The sequence below is a fragment of the Ursus americanus genome, chromosome 19 (genome assembly GCF_024610735.1).
Source record: "Ursus americanus isolate L20-20 chromosome 19, mUrsAme1.1.p, whole genome shotgun sequence".
NCBI lineage: Eukaryota > Metazoa > Chordata > Mammalia > Carnivora > Ursidae > Ursus > Ursus americanus.
Window position 1 is genome coordinate 3,013,063 of NC_142145.1, and position 20,526 is coordinate 3,033,588.

The 20,526-nt window shown below is 46.9% G+C and overlaps 1 protein-coding gene across 4 annotated transcripts in view; it reads left to right on the plus strand.

Annotated features, from left to right (window-relative positions):
- Positions 1-20,526, plus strand: part of ZNF516 (zinc finger protein 516) — a 228,310-nt gene that overhangs the window by 193,907 nt on the left and 13,877 nt on the right. The window lies entirely within an intron of this gene.

Here is a 20,526-nt window from a genome sequence, read left to right on the forward strand (position 1 = left end):
TCTGGTGTTTGCTGAAGGACAGCCTCTGCCGCCAGACTCCGCCCCTCCTGCCGGAGGGCCCCGTGGTCCGAGGCACAGGGGTCCGGACACTGGTCTACAGGCAGTGACAATCCTCAGCCATCCCTGGGACAGGGTGTGGGGTTTCCTCGTGAGCTTTACCACCATGCTGTCAGGTAGGGCTTACGACCGACAGGACGGGTCATTGAGGAGATCTCCTTTGCTCGACAAAGACACGGGATATGAGATCGAGGGACTAGCTTGCCCACCGAGGCAGGCTGTGTGCTGGACCTTTACTTGAAGTCTGCAGTGCGTGTACTAGAGGCCGCCACCGTGGCTGGGGTTCCCGCGTGAACACACCTTTCCTTCAGCGTCCCTCTTGGCCATAGTACTGAGCACCTGTACTGCTGTATGGAGTTTCTTTTTTTTTTTTTTTTTAAAGATTTTATTTATTTATTCGACAGAGATAGAGACAGCCAGTGAGAGAGGGAACACAGGCAGGGGGAGTGGGAGAGAAAGAAGCAGGCTCCCAGCAGATGGCAGAGAAAGAAGCAGGCTCCCAGCAGAGGAGCCTGATGTGGGGCTCAATCCCATAACGCTGAGATCACGCCCTGAGCCGAAGGCAGACGCTTAACCGCTGTGCCACCCAGGCACCCCTGCTGTTTGGAGTTTCTTAAAAGGTATTTCCCTTTCTCATTACAAAGTAAACAGATACCAATAAAAATACCAACTACAATCTGCAGAAAATATTTGCAACATATTTGACAGTCCAAGGGTTAATTTCTTAATATATAACAATGCTTCAACATATCAAGAGAAAAATGGTCAGTCCATAGGAAAAAAAGAAATAAAAACGGTGCTCTGTAAATGTCGGAAAAAAGGATCAAGCTCATTATAACAAAAAAAAATGCGAACAAAAAGTGACATTTTATTTTCATTCACTTCTTTGTCTTACAACTCCATACCTCCCCTGTGCTAGTTGTCAGGCACGTGAATGTTAATAAAACAGACATTATACATCCTGGTCGAAAGCTGAGATTCTAGAGCCCTCCTGTCCAGAACACAAGAGCCATTAGCCATAGGGGGCTATTTAAATTTAAACTGAAATTTAAAATAATATAAATTGAATAAAGTGAAACAGTTCCTCAGTGGCACTAGACATGTCTTAAAAAGCGCAGTGGCCTCCTGTGGCGTGGGGGCCGTGTTGGAGGGCACAGTTCCGGAGCGTGTCCGTCCTCACAGACAGGCCTCATGGTCAGTGCTGCTCCAGACAGAGCCAGACTTAGGTCAGTACCAAAGCCACATCATAACCTCGTGGTAGAATCAGGTCCAGGTCAGAAACCAACAGGAGGGAGGGACAGAACATAGCAGGGGAGGCTTCTTTGCTTAGCACAGGCAAGGGGACACGGGAAAGAAGAGAAGGAGCTAGCCACCCGGAGATGGGGAGTTCCAGAAGGACAGAGGATCTTTAAAGAGGCTGCATGGACAGGGCTGGGTGCCTTATTTAAGGACTTTGGGACTTGCCTGCCTCAGGGTGGTTTTGACTTCCTTGGAAGCTGATGCAATGGCGCTCTGCAAGGAGCTGTGTGGAGAGGAAGGAGGACCCAGGACTCAGCCCCTGCGAATCTCAAGTGTTCGCATCAGAGTCAAGTAGCGGGAGCTACATTGCACAGGGGTGCAGAGACCGGCACAGGAGAGCCGGGAAAAAGCAGCGGGCTGTGGTGGAAGTCAAAGATGAGACTCTGTCAAGAAAGACAAAGAGATTTTTCAAATATCCTAATGTCAAACATTTTTAAAGTTTGATAAAAACCAGTGTTGGCTAGACTCCTGTGAAATGGGTCTCATACCACTGCTAGGCAGAGCTCCTGTGTGTGGTGCTCGTTTATTCATGGTAGCATTGTTGATAATGCTAAAATGCAACAAAGAAAAATTCTTCGGGAAGCTGGAGCATCTCTGACACCCACGGGGAAGGGACCGGAGAAGTCAAGCCTGATCTCCCCACGATTAAGTAAGATGCAGCCTTGAAAGAAAAGGCTGAGGGGATTAAAAGGAAAGGTCTTTGAGAAAGATCGGTATGAAAACAACAACAAGGTGTAAACACTATGCATAGTACGCTCTCATTTGTATTAGCAAGTGTGTATTTCACGTGCATACAATTTTTCTGGGAGAAAGTGGAAGAGACGTGTGGAAAAGGACATTTTCGTTTTATACCTTCACGTCCTATTTAATCATGACAGGTGCATGGGAATTTGCAAAGATGGAGCAGAGACATCCCATGAACCCTTCACCCAGGTTCCTCCCGTGGTTACCTTGGACATAACTGTAACACAAAATCAAAATTATCAAGCGGACACTGGTAGAATGCGTGTGTGTGGTTTTATACCATTTTATCATACGCATACATTCATGCAACCATCACTCCAGCCAAGCAACAGAACTATTCTCTCCACAAAGACGGTCCTCATGTTTCCTCTTTTCAGGGTATCTGTCCTCCTGCCCTCACCATCCCTGAGCCCTGGTAACCACTCATCTCTTTTGTGTCTCTATAATTTTGTCATTTGGGGAATGTTACAAACGTGGCACCATACAGCATGTGACCTTTAGGAATTGGTTTTTGTTCACTCAGCATAATGCCCTTGAGAGCCGTCAAGGTGGTTGTGTGTGTCCACTGTCTGTTCCTGGTTATTGCTGAGTTGGCTGCCATGGTGTGGCTCTCTGACAATTTGTTCACCTGCTGAGACATTCACCTGCTGAGACATTCTGCTTGTTTCCAGTTCCTGGTTAGGGCCAATAAAGCTGCTGTCCCCGGTCGGGTGCGGGTTTTGTGTGGATACAAGTTTTCATTTCTCTGGGATAAATGCCCAGGAGTGCAATGGACTACAGGTTAAGTATATGTTTAGCTTTTTAAGAAACTGCCAAACCCTTTTCCAGAGTATCGGCACCATTTTTCATTCCCCCCAATGTATGAGGGGTCCAGTTTCTCCCCATCCTCCCCAGCGTTCAGTGTTGTCACTAATTTTCATGTTGGCTATTGTAACAGGTACACAGTAACATCTCAGTATGGTCTTGGTTTGCACTTGTTATTAGTTATTGATGTGGGACAGATTTCATGTGCTGGTTCCCATCTGTATATCCTATTTGGGGTCATGCCTCTTATTATCTTCTGCTTATTTTCTATTTGAATTTTTCTTTCTAGTGTTGAGTTTTCAGAGCTTTTTTTTTTTTTTAAATAATTCTAGATGTGTGTCCCTTCTCAGATATGTGGTCCACAAGTATTTTCTCCCAGTCTGTAGCTTGTCTTTTCATCCTCTTAACAGGGTCGTTTGCAGAGAAAAGTTTTTAATTTTGATGAATTTCAACTCGTAGAAAATTTTCTTTTATGGTGAGGGTATCATATCTAAGAACTTGTGAAACCCTAAATCCTGAAGATTTTGTCCTGTTTTCTTCCAAAAGTTTTATAGCTTCACATTTACATTTCTTTCTTCCTTTCTTTCTTTCTTTCTTTTTTTTTTTTTTTGGAAGATCATTTATTTATTTATTTGAGAGAGAGAGAGAGAGAGAGAGCAGGAGCTGGGGAGAGGGGCAGTGGGAGAGGGAGAAGCAGGCTCCTTGCTGAGCAGGGAGCTGAGACACAGGGTTGATCCCAGGACCCTGAGGTCATGGCTTGAGCCTAGGGCAGAAGTTCAACTGACTGAGCCACCCGGGGGCCCCTCCATTTACATTTCAATCAATTATTTACTTGAATGAATTTTTGCCTAAGAAGTGAAGTTTAGGTTGAATTGCTTTTTCCTTTTTTGCCTGTGGATGTCAAATTGCACCTTTTGCTGTAAAGACTATTCCTCCACTAAACTGCTTTTGCACCTTTGTTAAAAATCAGTTTGCATACTTGTGATGGGTAATTCTGGGTTCTCTATTCTGTTTGATTGATCTGTATGTCTGTCCCTCTACCAATACCACCCAGTCTTGATTACTGTAGCTAGATAGTAGGTTTTGGTACCATGTAGTATGATTTATCCTACTTTATTTTTCAAGATTGCTTTACTTATTATGCGGCCTTTAGACTTTTCACATAAAGCACTGGGTGTTATACACAACTGATAAATTATTGAACACTACATCTGAAACTAATGATGTACTATATGTTGGCTAATTGAATTTAAATAAAAAAGTCTTAAAAAGAAAGAAAATATATAAAAAATAAAGTTTAGAATAATCTTAAATATTTGCAAAAAATGTTGCTAGGATTTTGATAAGAATGGCGTTAAATGTGTATATCAATAAGAGGAGAACTGATATCTTTACTGCTGAGTCTTCCAATCCATGAATATGGTATGTCTCTCTTTCATTTAAATGTTTTTTGAATTCTTACATCCGTGTTTCCTAGTTTTCAGCACACGAGTTCTATATGTGTTTTGTTAGACTTACATCTAAATATTTTTTGAAAGACTATAAATGTTATTTCATTTTTAATTTGCTCCTCCGTGCTGATTGGTACTACATAGAAATATAGTTGATTTTTGTATGCTGTTCTCCTATGTTGAGAACTTGCTGAACTTACTTGTTAGTTTCAGCAGTTCTTTTTGTAAATTCCAGGAGATTTCTACATAGAAAATCTGCAAATAGGGATAGTGTTATTTCTTATTTTCCAGTCGGCATGCCTGTTATTTATTTTTTTTCTTGCCTTACTGTGTAGCTAGAATTTATAGTACTCTGTTGAACAGCAATGGTATGAGCAGACATCCTTGCCCTGTTTCCAATCTTATGTGAGAAAGCATTCAGTAGCATCTCGCTGTTAAATATGAGGTTAGCCATAGGGTAATCTAAATTCTCCATTGACTGGCAGGGATGAGGTGGGCCACAGTTCTTTCTGTAGTGTATGGCTGGAGTAGAATGAGTTTTGTCCAAACTTTTCACTCTTATTAAACTCTTATTAAACTTTGTTTACTGAGAACAGGCTTTTTCTGTCACTCATTTTTTGTCTGTGCCAATACTCTGGTTTCTTTTCAGATTGCATAAATCTTTCACCTTTTACTAATTTTTTGTCTGTGCCAATTGGTATTGCTGGGTTCCTGGCTTCTCTAGTCTAATACCCAGTCTAGTAGATATGAGACAAAAGATGATGATGATGATGATGATGATGATGATGATGACTATGATGATACCACCTGTGTTTCCTTGGGTCCCAAGGTCCTGCTGGTCTGCTTGCTCCTCTCCAGCCTTTACTCTCCTTGTGTTTATTGTATAGGTAATGTGCAGTTTGTTTTATGGGTGATTAGCTGTCCTCAGTGAGAGAAACAAGGAAAAGCATGTCTACTACATCTTTCTGAAAGTGTATGTCTCTAGACTGAAGTTTAAGAGTGATATATGGCATCGTATTATCTGCTGGACTTATCAGTGCTTCTAGGTCCGCTCAATGCTGTCCTTACAGCTCTAGAAGAAAATCCCTTCCTCCCTTTTGTCCTCACCTTCGTTACTTCTCCCTTACTGTCCCTCAATTTCCTTTGAGTTTTTTCTTCAAAAAGAATTTAAAATAAGCAATAACAAAAGACACTAATACAACTGTTAAAACATTTTTTGGAAGTTAAAGATGTTTGCATTTTTCTAAATTCTGTGAAAGTTCTCATCCCAGGTACTTCCCCTGTTTTGGAAGAAATCCGGATCTACAATACACTTTCTTGATGGGAGGCAGAGAGCTTTAAATAAAAGAAGAGAGAAAAGGTGTGACAAAATGATCACCTTCTAACTCAGAGAGACTTTCATTGCTGTTTTTGATGATGGTTGATGGCCTGTGACTATTTTTGTGTTCACAGTCTTGGCAGCTTTCCTGCTCAGTATTTTCTCGATCATCTCCCCATTCTTGGTAAAGTATAGAGTTGCCCTCTGTGTCACGTTTTCCTTCTTATGAGGCAATGAGCTGCTTTTAGATGTAGAATTCACACTTGTTTTGTCCCTGGGATAAGATCAGCTGAGTGCGAAAGGAAGTTATGCTGGTACTGGGTTTATCCCCAGTCATCAGGAAGGCTAGGCAAGGGGGATTTTGAGAGGTGTGCTCTGTGTTTCCTTCTCCATTCCACAGATTTTCATTCCTTCGATTGCCTGGTCACTTTATCATTGCTTTCTTGGGTTTTTGTTCAAGCTATGTCAGCGTATCCTCTCTGCCTATGTGTGTTCCCCTTGCAAGGTGTACAAGCAGGTGGGGAGATGCCCACGTTCTTTTCGAATATAAATCCCTTCCTCACTCTGGTCGTGCCATGTCACAACCATGACCTGGGGACAGCTTGTCCTCCGCCTGTGCGTGGGACCTGTCCTGCATACACAGTGAAGGCCATGTATTTAGGGACTATTGTGTATCGTGAACTAACTCATACTCTGAACGGAGCACCTTGTCACCTGCATCCCAGTTTAAGGGATAGTGCTACAACAAGGCCGTGACCGAGGACAAAGAGCTGCATGCGAGTGCTTGTCCTCAGAGAAACTGCCCTTGAATTCAACCCAAACAGAAGCACACGCGTGGGATCAGTCTGCTTCAGAACGGAGTGTTCTCTTTCAGGCCACCATCCACGGATCCATCGTCCACCCAGTTCACAATCGCAAGCCACGTGAAAGTGAGAGGACCAAGACCGTCCCCGTTGCAGAAATGTTTGTCAACACAAGGAAAACAATCCTTTTCCAGGTTGTTTTCATATTAAGTCAGGAGCTGCATGATTTTTCATAAATCACAAAAAAGGGGACAAAACGTAGACCTACTGATTCCTACTGATGGGCCTTCGGGTATTCAAGGTGAATGAAGTGCATGTTCTGGGTCCGGGGCAGCCCCATGCTGGGAAGAGACCCTTCTGAAGAGGACGGGGGACATCGTGGAGATGGGACGCCGGCCACCTGCATGAGGCGAGCCTGGCGCACAAAGCTGGCTCGGGGAGAACGCATCGTCCATGAAAGGAGCCAGCCATGGAGCGCAGAAAGCCGCAAGCGAGGCAGATGCAACCCATCTCCCGTAAATGGCAAGGCCTCAGCAAAATAGTCAATGAGCCCGGTCCCTTTTTGTTTGGCTTTGCTGCCATTGACTGGTTGTCTCAAAGTACCCGATTGTGTGGAGCGGAGGGGCGGGAAGCAGGCCAACGCCCCGAGCCAAGAGCTCCCGGCAACTTATCAAGCAAAGCTTTTCTTTTCTTCTCCGCCCTCCCCCTTTGGTTCTTTTTCTTCTCTTTTAAATTCAAGAACATTTTATTTAAAATGAAATTCCCCGTTAAGTTGTACATTGCCTTTTATTTAAAGATGTGGTATCTCTGAGAATAAAGGAAGGAAGAGAGGAAATTAAAAAAGCAATGAGGGAAGACGTCTGGCGGCTTGGCCTCTCACCAAGTGACCCTTTGATAGACCACATGGGACTCAGAACTGTATGAGCCGACCAGGGAAGTGAGCGATTTATGGGCCTTGTTTGGGCATTTGATAAGTATCTCTGTAAAGTGATGCAGGAAAAGCAACCCTCGGCCCACTATCATCGCAGGATTCCTGTAAATTATTTTAAGATGAGAGAGGCCATCAAGATTAGAGAGAAATAACCCCCAGGCTCAGGATATTTATGTGTGTTTCATTTTAAAAATCGGTGCCACAATGTCCCAATGATCATTAAGCAACCTGTCTGGGTGTCCTTCGAAAGCCAGAGGATTTGTTCCCTGGGGAGGATGAAACAGTTCGTCATAAGGCGGAAGGTGAGCACCACTGGGCCACATCCCATGCATGAAACATGAGAAACCCGGGGACCATTGGGATCACCTGGTTCATCCGGAAGTTCTATTGGAAAATCTCTTGGAAGAGCGGAAGGGATTATCCTTCCCATCCCCAAAGCTGAAGTGTAATAGCGGTGAACGTGCTGGTTCATTTAGTCAGCGGACAGGCAATGAGTGGACTCTGATGTCACAAACGAAGGAGACCTTCTTGTTAACTTAGGGCAGGGGTTCGCAACAGAAGGCACATTTTGTCCCCCTGCCCCCCACCCCAAGGACATTGGGCAATCACGATGGACAGTTTTGATTGTCACAACCAGGGGGCGCTACCCGTGTGTAACGGGCAGAAACCTGGGACGCTGACAAGCCTCCTACCACGCACTGGACAGCCATCACAACCAGGAGTTATCCCCTCAAAACGTCAATAGTGCCAAGGTTGAGAAATCCTGGTTTAGGGGCTCCTTTGCAGGTCATTGATCTTACTGTCAAGGACTTAATCTTCCAGGACCACTGAGAACATTCTGTCTTCAGAATATCTGTGTTGGCTCTTTTGAAAGGTCCTGGTTAGCTCTGGTGGTTAAGGAGAACTCCCATGAGTTGTTTTAGCATAAAATTACTTTTGCTCCATGGCTAAAGGCTTTTCCCGCAGAAAGCTACATCACAAGTTGATACTGTTTTCCCTGATGGGGCTTCAGAAAATCCATCACCACTTTTTATCTCAAGTACGATGGGATATTACTACAATTGACCACCTATTGTGAGCCGTGTCATTGCTGGGAAGAAAATTTCTTCCTATTTTAAAATATTAATGCTTCCGACTTCTGGAGATCATTATAAAATAACGATGTCATAATCCGGGAAGAGCTGCCAAAAATCCTACCCAAACGGCGTCACGCCTAAAGTGGCCTTTCTCCTGCCATAACCCTGGAGCTCACCTGCGTGCTCCCCTCCCTCGTTGTCTTCGCGGTGTCGCTGCGTGGACGGCCCGGGACACCGGTGGCTCCTTCCATTTTGTGCTGCAGCTTTACAAGTGATTTCTGGCTGCTTCTGGAAAATATCAGTGCCGGGGGTTTTCTGCTAAAGCAGAACTGAGGTCGAGGAGCTGCCTGTTCTTGTTCAACTTGTATCGACAGAGAACTCTGGGCGCTGTCTTGTCAATCTCGGCACAGGCTCGGCTCATTAGAAGCGCTCTGTGGCTGGTTCCCATGTTCCTGCGGGTTTGATCTTCTGAGATAAGTAGAACCAGTCTTGCTGACTGGCTCTGGGGTGCGGCATTCTTCCTGGCAACGGTGTCTTCTGAGGCTGATGTAATTCTTTCAAGATTGATGTTTCCATTATGACACGGGAGCGCGGCGTGCTGGGGGTGCGCTGAACTCCGTGAACTGCTCCCACCCTCGCTCTCTGGTCTCTCTCCCTCTTTTTCACTTTCAGGTACGTTGTATGTTGAGACGGGTCGTTATTGGCAAACAACGCGGTGTTCACTGATTAGAGGTGGTAAACAGGACTATCACGCAGGATTTAAACTGTAAGTTCCCCTAACTTTCTTAGAATAGTAAGTGGATCGAGCAGCCAAGGGGACCCCCTACTCAGGTGTGCTCTGCCGTGAGCATGTGAGCAGCCCCGGGGAGCGCACGTATCAAGGCCTATTGAGCGTTTTCGGAATGTCTGGGTCCCCAGAGCTGGCTGCCCACAGCTTACCTGACATGCCCTCTTCTGGGCACACTGGGATGCTCGGCATCCCTCCGGGGGTTTCCAGCATTCATAACTCCAGCTGCTCAGTGGTAGACGAAGCGTCATGGCAGGTACCGTGGTGCTTACGAAGAAATGCAGCATGGGGTGCCCTCGGTAATCCCGTTAGAGGGATGGCCTCACACGTTAGGTACCCTAAGAATGCCATAAATGGTATTTGAAGAGCGTATGTGTTTGTGTCTCAAACAAGAGGAGCATACAGTTGATGCTGTAAGTTCCTAAGAGAGGGAGATTACCATGGATGGCATTTGTCATGGAAGACTTCCTGGAGGTCATGGATGTGGGCTGGTGTTTGAAGGAAGTAAAAATGAGATCATAATACTAACAGTAAAGCTATCATTGATCCAGGCACTGTTTTAAATGCTCAATATGAATAGTTTTATTCGAGCTTTGTCATTTTCAAGGTGGGTGCTATGATGATACCCATTTCATAGGTGAGGAAGCTGAGGCAGAGCACCCGCAGGGCAACACTGAGGTGGGGACTACGCAGAAGCAGGGGGAGGGTGCACAGCTCTGGAAGGAAAGAGGTCCTAGAAAACATCTGGTCTTAATGGTACCGAGGCCCGTCGGGGATACGCACTTGCCTCAACCCACGAGGCATCCCAGGAGAGCTACAGGGCAGGTGTTGTTCAGCCCCCGGCTTTCTCGGTGTGCGAGAGGAGAGCGTGGTGACCAGTCAGGTTGGAGCAGAGAATTTATGAAGGAACAGAGGAGCTCTCTCTATAGACAGTGTGATCTGAGTGACAGGATGCAGGCAGCGACTTGAGAAGATGGACCTGGTGGTTGACCGCAGAGCAGGAGGTGCTGAGGTGGGGCTGGAGCACAGGTCTGAGACAGTGGCCACCTCGCTTCTTCAGGCAGCGCTGGGCATGGGGGGTGTAAGCAGGTGTAGGAAGACCACTCACCGGTCCCTGATGGGCCAACCAGAAGGAAACGAGTCTTCACTTCTGATCAATTCGATGCAGCTAATTATCATTGCAGGAGGAAATGAACAGGAAATGAACCTGAAGGATAGCAGTGAACATGAAAACAAGAATACAGCATCCACCAAATCAATCCGAGTGCTCTGGCTTCGTGACTAGTCTGAGTCATTTTCTGGAGAACGCGCTGGTGAGGACCGGTGGCTCTGTGCTGGGTTTTGGCATGACTTCCTGGAGGTTTCCATGATATCGTGCTTCCCCCACCCAGCGCTTGGGGGATACCTCGTGTGCTGCTCTCTGAAGGCAGCATGAGAGGGTCTCAGTGTACAGATTAAGAGATCACACCGGCCTGGAGCTCCCAATCCCTACCTGGGGGTGGCCCCACCATCCATCACCCGGGAAGCCCATCCTCAGGAAGGCTCTGCTTCCCAGCTGGAACAGACTGGTGCCTTTGGAGGAGACAAAAGCTGCCCTTTCTGGCTCCAAGAATTCTTGGCTTGGAAAGGAGATCTTTGGGAAGCTGTCCTTCCCCGGAGATCTCTCGGTGACATTGTTTAATCCTCCAGTTAAGTCCCAGAGGTAGCTATTAATAAAACCATTTGTGAGGGGAAAATGAACACTAAAGAGGATTAAAGCAGGCCTCGGAGGGAAGCCAGCGCTCTGACGCAGGTGTGACCCCTGCCCTCCGTGGCTGCACTTCCTGCTCTGGCGACTCCCCCCACAATATGCATGAGTAACAAATAACGGCTGTCGGTCGGCAGCAGGACATTCTGGTCCGCGAGCACTGGCGCTGTCAGCCAAGGCGTACTTTAATGTGGGGATTGTTGTGTCCAGAGATGAAAAGGTGAGGCTCATTTGTGACAGTGACGGCAGCAGCTTGAATACTGTTGAGTGCCATTTAGGGGAGGTACAACTCTTGGTTCTCAAACTCTTGTGCAAGAAGTATAAGAATATTTAGTTTTTGGTAACCTGATTTAATTTTCAATTCAAGTCACCCTGTGTCTGAGAGTGGCAGAAACTTAATAAGAGTCAATCAGCCCCTCGAATGCCCCATCCCCATCCCATCCAGCAGTGTGGGGATGCTGAGGAAAGCCTGTGGTCCTCACTGCCCTCTTGTCTCGGGCCACCTGCCCAGTCCAGAGAAGCTGCTCTCGCCATTGTCCCGTCTGATGCTCACACTGGTCTCTATGGGGAGCTTAGAAGCGTCTCTTTCCCAGCACATGCTTCCTGTTGGCTCTGTTGTTACTTCTATGCACTCTATGGTTCACTTTGCCATATGCGAGAGGATGGAAGTCTCTGGAGGCCTGTCATGGGGTTGCTGACCCAGACTGCAGATCTCTATCTACAGACACCCTCTTGCCCGGCACCCCATCCCAGGCTCTGGGGAGCTCCGGCTCTCACAAATGCCTTCCTGGCCATGCGGGCTCCCAGGAGCCAACCTGAACTGTGCTCTTGACACTTTTCTCCTCCACCTTTCTTTCTTCTCTCTCCCTGCAAGCTATGAGGTTTTTACCTAGTGTGAGGATATGTTAGGGCAGACGGCTGGGGAGAGAAGCCCACCTAGCCTCCAAACCTCCTACACGTCTTGGCTTACTGGTTTGTTCCTTCAAGGGAATACAGTTCTGGAACACATGGACAAGAAGACACTCACAGATTCTGTCTTTCGAGAATTCTTTCCCTGAGAACGTGGTAAACACAGAACAGCACAGGTGCTTGAATGGGGTAAGAACAAAGGAAGGAAAGGAATTACCAGAAAAAAGAAGAAGGACAATATTAAAAAAAATACTATCCTGCAATTGCCAAATATGATATTTGGGCCTATGATGTATGAGCGAGTGAAAGATGCGTGAAGGCAATGTGAAGTCGAGCTCTTTGGCCTTCCGGTCCATATGAAATTGATGCAGCACATTGATTAGCTCAATTCCAAAAGAAATAGTTTCAGAAGGTGTACCAACCGCGAATTTGTCCTTCCCTAGAACTCTTGTTTCAAAGCAATACCCACAGGGAGGGCCAGATTTTATTTTGTATTTTTAGTAAAATATTTGTTTATCTGAAATCTTTGAGGTTTGTGTATCCATGAAACTCTGGGCCTGTACTAATTTGCATGCATTTCTATGTGGAAGGTGAGCTGAGTCTTTGGTTAGAATTATAAATTAGGTTTTGTATATATTTAAGTTTTATATATATATTACATGTGGTGGTTCTTTTATTTTAAGAAGAATAATTAAGGGCATGCCAAAGTCAGAGACAAAGTACAGAAGTCATTCTGGTGGGACAGGAGATCTCTGCTGTTTGGGCGGACTTCCCTTACACAGCTTTACAAACTCTTTGTAAGAAACTTGGTCATTTTCACAGAGAGGAGACGGAGCTCTGGTCTAGCACTATAATAATCGAGTCCAGAAGAACCACAGGCTCTTTTTGGAAAATCGTATGCATCAACCTATCAGAACTGAGCCAGATTTAACAAAATCCTAACACAAACTTGTCTTCCTTTTCGGATCCTCTTTCTGCAAACTTTCTGCAGCTTGCTGTATCTGCTCAGTTTATTGTTAATTGTGGATGAAATACACCCAACCTAAAATTTACCATTTCGCCCTTTTAGAGTGAACGATCCAATGGCATTTACTTTCTTGGTTGTGCTGGACCCATTTCAACTGCTCGAGAGCCACCTGTGGCCGGGGTCTGCTGTGCCCGACGGGGCGGACGGGGGCTCTGTGCGCAGTGCTGCGCTGGGCGACTCTGGGAGGACTTCTCCTTCTTAGAATTGACGGAAGCCCTGGGCAGGTGGTTGATACTGGAGAGAGACAGGGTGAAGGGTTTGGCAACACCCCTTCTTCTAATTTTCTAGGCTCATTGAGAAGCAAAGTCTCGATGACAGTATCTTTAATGAGCTTAAACAAAATTCTGTCTTCGAAAAGAACTACTTTTTATTCACTTCTGCGGTATAAGAATCTTCTACAATAACGTATTAATTTTGCAATTTACAAAAACAATGAAATTAGGCCTTTGATTTTAGCTTAAAGGAGATGCTCAAATAATCCACATTTTTCTTATGTTCTAATATACGTTGTTAAAGACTATTAATGATGTTATTCAATGTCTTTTATGTTTAAGTATTTGCTTCATAAATTAAGTGTAGAACTTCACATTAGGAAAAATGTTTGCTTTTTTGATGACTCTAATGTCCTTAGAAAATAATAGGTTTCATTTTTTGCCGGGAAGCTCATATTCAGAATTCAGTTACGTATCCAACCCCTGGCTGCTTGTATAATTAATTTACTCACTTTACATTTTTCAGTTACCTGACTTCTTTCTTAAATGCTTTTTTCAAAATTTTTCATGTGTGGGGCACCTGGGTGACTCAGTCAGTGAAGCATCTATCTGCCTTTGGCTTAGGTCATGATTTTGGGGTTCTGGGATGGGGCCTTGCATCGGGCTTCCTGCTCAGCGGGGAGTCTGCTTCTCCCTCTGCCCCCAACTCGTGTTATCTCTCTCTCTCTCTAATAAATAAATAAAATCTTCAAAAAATTCACATGTATACATATTTTGCGATTGTAAGCTCCCTGAAAATATTTTTGGAAGTAGACAAATTATGTTTAATAATGATGCATTAGTATTATTCCAGAATTATCTGTGCATTCTCAGAATTTTATCATCTATGTGATGAGCTTGCTGTGATTCATTAAAAGGAATCATTTGCATAGTTTTTTTATCATTTGGAAACTCAACACGTATGAACTTCTAGGATGTGATACAGTCTTGGTCCAAGACGCAAATGCAGTTACCATCAACCTTTCCTACCTTCGTCCCACCTGTCGGGGGCGCTGGCATTGAGGCTACATGGCTGTGCTAGAGCGGCCAGGGACCGTACTAAGCTCGCGGGCTTTATTTCTCCATAGGCAAGTCTTCTGTTATCTTCTGTGCTTCTGTGGCTTTGGTTATCTTGAAATACTTTTCCTAAAAGTTTATGCGAGCCCCGCAGAGCTCCCTGTAACTTCGGGTTAGCCGGGAGTGTGTGCGTATGAGGTCCCATGCGGGGGCAAGGCAAACACGCGGCACCTGGGTGTGAAAAACAGTAACAGCGATTTCGTGACGCTGGACATACACGAGCCAACAAAATACATCAGTAAAGTCCACCCTTTTTTGGGTGTCTATTAAACCCAAGAACTATGACAAAAATGCTCTTCGGTACAGTAAGATCCCTGTCCTCAAAAACTTGCTTTGCTGGAGGAAACAGACGTTGTAATCTAACTCAATCATTGATTCATGTGAGCAATGTTTAGGGAACACCTATTAGGTGCCAGGTGCTGTGATGGACCCTGAGAAAACACACACTTTGACCCTCAGGGAGGCCGGCGTAGACCGGGGAGCCACACGGAGTCCTGCCCCATGCACGGTGTGCACAGTGCCCTGCAGGGTCACCCAGGGATAGGTACCAGCCTCGCCATCACCCACCCATTGATTGGGATGCTGCCACTTGGGGCTTGTTTTCTTCCATTTCCTGGTCCTGATACGAGCTGTTTTCTGAAGATGTCCTTTGTGATGAGGTTTCCAGACAAATGGAGATGGGGGAAAGTTGGCGGCCACCACGGCTCTGGGGACCTCAGGTTGGAACCCAGCTCCTCCTGTGGGCTGGGATTCTAGGAAATCTTTCCAGGTTGGGACTGCAGCAGTATTTTCACACTAACAGAAGATAAATCTGTTTGAGGAAAGGAAATCTTTCGTTCAACAGAACCCACGAAGCCAACCCCTGTTCAGTGTGGTGCTGGGCTGCGTGTTGATGGAGCCAAGCCAGTGCCCAGACTGGTCACCTTGAAGAAATGGCTGGAACTTGTTTGCAGCTGACCCACCATATTCACAGTCCCCCCCGCCCTTATAATGGGGTGCTCCCGGTGCTGTGGACTCCTGGGGGAGACTCGTCAGAGCCTGAATGTTTCTGCGGTTTCCTCCACCAACTTCTCTTAACACTGCTGATTTGAAGAGAGGGTCGCCCTGCCTCGCTGGGTAGGGGCAGTCCATGGCGTGGGGGCCTGCGCCCCCCACCCCCACCCCAGGATGGGCCTGTGGGGCGGGCTGCTGGGCTTGGCCACCGCTTGAGCAGCTCGAGGACCGGCCAGCTGGGCGGTGTCAGGGGTCCTGAAGGAGATATGAACACCCGTCTGCTGCTTTTACGAGTTCTGCCGCTGCTATTTGTGTTTGGTGAAAATATTGTAATATTGGGCTTTTTATGCAATGTATGCTGAGGCTTTTATAATTATTTTGCAAAGAACGTCTGTAGCTGCAAACATGAAACAAAGGCAGCAAAGGCGGGCTGACTGCTCAGCATGGGCGCGGCTGCCCTTCTTCCTGCACCTGGACCTGCACCTGCGGGGCTCCTGTCCCGCAGCTGGCGGGAAGCTCCTGGAAACCCGAGTGCCCCTGTGCCCGGGTTCCCGAGGCTTCCAGCCACTTGTCTCTGGATTTTTGTTGGTTGCAGAGCAATTTTCTTAGCAGATGGAGTTAAAGAAGAGAAGCAATATGTCCGTGGCTGCTCCCGCTAGAAACGACCGGCACAAGGTGCGGTCGGCGCTCGCTGGGGCAAGCGGGCCGTGTTCCCACTGACTTAGCTGGAAACATCTCATTTAAACCCCTTCAGAGCCTGGCTTGATTCTTCCACCTGACTCTGTCTCCTTCCTTGGGAGGTCAGAACTCGGGTGAGTGGACGCATGTTTTATAAGTTGTTAACACTGTTGAGCCACCGGCTTGGGCGTTTGGAAGGGAATATTTGGTTCTCTCCCCATCTGCTCCTCCTCCACTGCTCGGCCTCCTAGAAGCCCCTGCCCGTGAAAGAACCAGCAGTCTCCCCTCCTCAAAGTGTCTGCCTTGCACCTCTCTGGGAATGAGACGGTGAGATCTGGAAATCCTGGCCTTTCTGCATGCTGGGGCGCTGCGTTTAGTGATTTGCACACGGGTCCTGAAACACCAAACCCGTATGAGGACCACATTGCATTTGCACTCAACTGTGCAGAAATTGGGCTGCACTGGGCAAGAGGCAGGGCAACTTGCTTACTTCCTGCCAAGGTGAGAACACTGACCTTGAGTTAGGTTTATTGGTTATTATTTCCAAAACTTTTCTGTCGAGAAGAATCGCCCGGGTGCCCGTGAGACCTACAGAGTCCTGCTCCCTGGCTAGGACAACAACCTCCAGGGATGGCACCTGATGATCTGGGGTTTGGCGAGCAGCCCCGGAATTCCTGTCATCAGGGAAGCTTGGGAAGCCTGGGGCAAGCTTGCGGGGGACCCAAGCGAGCTTCTCTGACCCTTGTCCCTCGATTCCCAGGCTGAGCATGGAGAGCCAGGGGCACTTTTCTAATGGCCTCTGCCTTGGAAATTGTTGAGCTGGGGTGCATGTGTTCTGGCTGGAAGACCTAGAACTCCTCGAGCTGTCCTTTGGGACACGAGGCTGTAGGTATCGTAGACCCGGCATCACTACGGATGTTGGCTCAGCCTGACTGGAAAAGACCGTGACTCCCTGTCTCATTGGGTGTCTCCTGAGTAGTTTGACTGTGATAACAGGCTCAGAGCAGGGGGAGGGCTTCTGAAGGCAACGGGGATGGTGGGATCAGCAGTTGAGCACGTGGGACAAAGCTTCCCAGGATATTACAGGTGACATCTTTTCTGACAACAGCTCTCGTACTGATGTTTCAGGCTCTGGGCTGATGGGAGTAATGTCTACACAGCACAGACTTTAGGACGAAGGTTGGATGGTGGGGAACGCAACAAGGGATTATGAACCCCTCTCTCGGTCATGTGATCAATTGCCCATGATCTTTCCAGGCTCCCTGCTCATTCTTGGTTTCTCCATTTGTAAAATGCCCACCTACCTCCGGGGTAATTGAGAGGAGCCATTCACAGAATGATTTTAGAGCACTTTTCAAGGAGAGACTGCTGGGGAATTGCTTCATAATAGTGAAAGTTTTCACTTGACTGGGTACTGAAAACAAAGGATTGACCTTCCAGAAAAGGAAAACACTCCTAATTTACTACAAATAGAAACAAATACATTGCTCGTTTGTAGCCGTCGGGTCATTGCTCGCAGCGGGTGGAGATTGGCACCGCGACATGACCGCAGACTCATCTCGCCAACTGCTCAAGCTGGAGCGAGTTTGGACACACTCCACCCAGGTCTCTTGAGGCCATCACCCTACACGCTGAACCGCGGACTTGGTTTACAACGGGCACAGCCGTGAACACCCCTGAGTTAACCTGGGGGGAACAAGCCCTTCAGTGGCCATATTTTGCCATCGCCCTTCCTGGAGCTCTCACTCAGGATGGTGATAATCATTCCACCATTTTGGAGGGATGTGCCCAAACGCCATAGAAAGGCCAGTGGTTTTTGTGTTGGAATTAATTACTATGCTCCTCTTTGGATAGAAAGGAGTACAGTCATGCCTCCCCTGTGAGTACCGTCGCCTGGTCAAGACCTCTTAATAACTCAGTAAACTGGGGGGGGGGTATTGTCACTCTCATTTTATGGCCGATAAAACTGAGGCCAAAATATCCAATAATGACATAGGTGACACAGGATTATCAACACAGGAGCATGACTAGAGGCTGAATGCCAGCTGACGTGCTCCCCACCGAATTACGCTGCCTTAAGTAACTGCTTCTCCACGTCGTCTGGCCAAGTGTTTTTCTGGCCAAAAAAATAAATTAAATTTAGTCCCTAAGAGAGAGGCCAATGGGAAAGAACAAGTGGTCTCGTCTGGCTTTTTGGGTTGAATCTTACATTAGAGAGGATATGCTTTCTTACTTGTTACTGTCAACGTGATAAATAAAAATAGCCTATTGGCCACGAGCATCAGTAACTGGAATTGACATTTTATAATTATGAAAATTTAAAAATGGTCTGGTGGTAAGAGTGACACTGATAATATTGATGTGTCACGGTCTGAAGGCACTCACTTTAATGTTTATGTATCTCTAATACATGATAAAGTAAGTGGGCAAGCACGGGGTTCTAAGTATTTTTCTAATTTATATGATTAATAAACAAGTACTTCATTAAATGGGACAAAGTATTAGTTTATGGTGTTGCAGGGCTTTTTCTGTAAGCCCTTGCAGAGACCTCTTTAGTAAAATTGTGATCTTTATTTCTAGATGACTTTCATTTTTCAGAAAATGGGAACATATCTCTAGTATGCTGCAAAAAAAAAAAAAAAAAGTCTACCTAGCCCTTAGATTTTTTAGAAGAAGTTTTGCAAATAGATCACTCATCTATTATAACTACTGGCGTGCGTCATGCACACCTACTTGTGCCTTCGTCCTGGCTGGCTGAGGAGCGTGTTGCCTTCCCCGCATCGCCCCACGGCCCCTCTCCGGTCCCGCTGCAGCCAACACTGGTCTCAGTTCACACGGTGAGCCCTGGGCTGTTAGCAGGCTCGCTAAGGAGGCGGTCCACACAGTGCCATCCTGTAGTTTTTAGTGATTTTTTTTTTTCAAAATACTGATTGAAATGCTGCTCCCCCTTTTTGGGGTGGCCAGCATCCTTGCTCTTGGGGTGTGCAGAGTAAAGCACATCCCCGAACGGGGCTGCTGAGCTTCATTCTCGGCCAGAGTTAATCTAGACACGGACTCTCCCCCCTAAACAGACCTGGGCCCATATACAAGTCAAATCTGCTATTTTTCCTTGGGCAATGATTTATTCCCCTCTTAAATTGGCTGGACCAGTTAGTTTTTTATTTTTATTAAGTCACACTATTCTTAAATGAAACTATTGATTTAAAGTCAGCTTAGTGAGGATTTAATTTGTTTTCACGGGATTAGAGCAGGTAGCATGGGATAATTTTACAATAAAGAGGGACAGAAGCGTTCCTTCACACAACCTTCGCCGTTTTTTTCTTGCCAGGCTGCACAGACATTACAAATTTTCAAGTAAATTGTGGGAATACATTCATAAATCAGTCCTAATTCCTCTGCCTACTTAAGAGTGAGTCAGAGGAGTGTTTTCCCGTGACCTTGTCCTGTTGTCCTCTCAGTGATGGTCCAGGGCTTGGTGCTGCGGCCACACGTGTGCCCATGTGCTCCTGCGGACACGTGGCGTTGTCTCTCCATTCCTGCTATCGTGCGCCGTCCTCCCTGCGTGCCGCCTCTCTCTGTGCTCCTTCGAGGTCTTCTGTCTGTTGCACATGAAGGGGGTAGAGGAAGATGGGCTTGGTGGGGGCTCCCTAGCACTCCCTCTTCCCCGCTCCGTCCTTCTCCATTCCTCTGCTCTTGGCTCCCAGCAAGGTCTCCACATCTGTGAGTTCTGATGGCGGGAGGGCAAGGAGGGAAGGGCGATGTGAGCAGCCCTGGTGATAACCTTAAAAACCAACTGACCAAAACTATCCAAACAGAGCCAGCAAGGCTTTCTGTTGTTTGTTTTAAGAAGTACAGCCTTGTCACTGCCAGTCTGTTATCTCTGAACTTGGCTGTCACTATCCATTTCAAAAGGAGTCTTTTCTTTCTATTGAAATCAAATAGACTCAGAGCCATTTTCAGATTAGTGGCCCTTGGTCTAGAGATTGCTAACCCATTTTGGTCAATCATTCTGAACATTTCCAGTTGTCCCCAGCCCCCTCCCACTGGCGTAGCTGGGATGAGTCTTGCCCAGCGGGAGATGACTAGGTCCATCTGCTGAACCCCTCACTGCCACGTCGGGTTGTCCGCTTTGTCCCCCCACCACACACACACACAGAGTGGCAGTGCACCCTTAACGCCCTTTCCTTGACCATGGTCTTGACTTCCCTGGGAAGCAGGAAGCCAGGGTGGCTTTTCTCTGGAAGCACGGGGGTCCAGGGGAGCACTGCATGCAGATCGGAGCTGTGGCTTTCAGGGATGGGGCGAAGGGAGATGGCAGGCTGACCCAGCAGACAGAGGCACCGGGGGCTTCGGGGGCTTTATGGGTTGTGGCGTTCTGTTGGACCGCAAGAGCAGATGAGCGCCTGAGTCACGAGACCGGAGAAACCGGAGATTCGGTGATGCCCAGAACCCGGGAGTGCAGCTGCGGATACACGCGGCCAAGTCAGCCTATAGGACAGGAGGAGGGCCTGTCCCTGCTGGAAACAAGCGACTGGAAGGCTGGCGCAGAGAAAGCTAAGGACCCAGCCCCCAGG